Below are 1,704 nucleotides of genomic sequence, written 5' to 3'. Positions count from 1 at the left end.
AATCTCACAGTGAGTTTGCGTGCCCCGGAATATGCTAACAAATCATAATCAAAGGTCTTTGACGGTTGCCACACTAACGAAAATTATCAATGCATGTTATTATTGCCTTATGTAAGCAGTCCCATTGGTGTTTTTGGTGCATCCTGAGGCATTTAGCACACCTTGAGGCTTTCTAGTATCTATTATGTATACTTTATCCATCAGGAAGGCTGTCTATAATGTTTTTGGGCCAAAAATTTTGAGCTTCCAATTTTTTTTTAATGGCCTGACAGCCCAACCAACCAACCGGCCCCCGGTCCGGGATTATGATCCCGACACCCCCTTGGTATTCTATTCATATCGCGTTTATGTAAATATCTACAACATTCCAGCCAATATAGACATACATGCATACAAATCTAAGCAAGAAATCAAGCGAGCGAACGAAGAGAAAAAAACAAGAGCGAAAAAGCAAGACTACGACATCAGTACAGATAAGCCCATGGTAGATGAAAAGCAACAAATCACGTCCGATCCCACTCCTCCAGCCCAGCCCGAACCTCACTCAACGCAATCCCAGCCTCGCCCAACATACCCATCAAACCGTCTGTGATACGGAGTTGAGGATACGCGCAGGCACATCTTACGTAATCGCGTAGTTATATCGTTCGTACATTCTTGATGACCAGTAGACATTAAACCACCATCATCTTGCTACCAAGCTCGCGTGATGAGTCTAAGGTGTCCACTGCTGGTAAGACCAAGGGTGAGCCCCCTTACAATGCTCCCTCCTCCACAGGATACGAGAGCCCTTCCTCTGGGTTAACGAGGGTCTGCCTAGGACTTCTAGGCAACCCTAGGAGACGAGCGCGACCTCAATAGTCGCGTTCTCTCCACTTACTTCTATTCATCGATACTATACTACAACATTCAACTACGGTACTACGAGACTTCACGCGCACGAAGTCCCCGCACGCACTGAGGTTTCACATTGGTGGGGGCACCGCGGACTTCACATTCGATGTTGAAGTCTCGCCTCGGGAGAATTCGGAAGCGGTACTCCGATCACGCCATTGTAAGTGTGACGCGTTACATACCGCCTCCATCGACTCCCTCGTGTACCAACCATTACCTATTCCCTACTCGTTGCTGAGCGCAGTTCTTCCTGCGTTCGCGCGAGGATGTCCAGGAGCGCTGCTACAGCGTTCACGGCTATTCGACTCCCTTCGGCTATCCAGATCCTCCGGATTACCGTAGTCGTTTAGCCCCTGTGAGATCTTTCACCCGACACCTTCACCCGTTCAGTCTACCCCTCTCCCAACCGACTCATTCCGACTTAGCTATGCCACGAGTCTTTCGGATGAAGGATCTCCCTCGATCAGCGTACCAACGAGCCGGCAAGAAATTTGCAATCGATTAAGGGGCCACTCGCGTATTTAAGAGAATGACACAGTAGTTCCGTCTCTCTCAGCTACACTACCATGGCTACCCCATCCCAATCCAATGCCGATCTCGTTGACTCCACCGACAAACCCAAAACTACCAGCCGCTCAACTAGAGCAGCCTCCAAAAACCTTCAGCTTGCGGAAGAGAGCGCTAAAGGTGCTAGCACCTCAGCTGTTCCTCCTGCGAAGGGAAAAGCGACGGCCACGTCACCGATCGTTGAAGAGAGCGCTAAGGGTGCTAGCACCCCAGCGGTTCCTTCCGCGAAAGGTAAATTGGCGG

Source organism: Laccaria bicolor, genomic scaffold, assembly GCF_000143565.1.
Source record: "Laccaria bicolor S238N-H82 LACBIscaffold_38 genomic scaffold, whole genome shotgun sequence".
In the NCBI taxonomy this organism is placed as follows: Eukaryota; Fungi; Basidiomycota; class Agaricomycetes; order Agaricales; family Hydnangiaceae; genus Laccaria; species Laccaria bicolor.
This window is presented reverse-complemented; position numbering follows the sequence as displayed.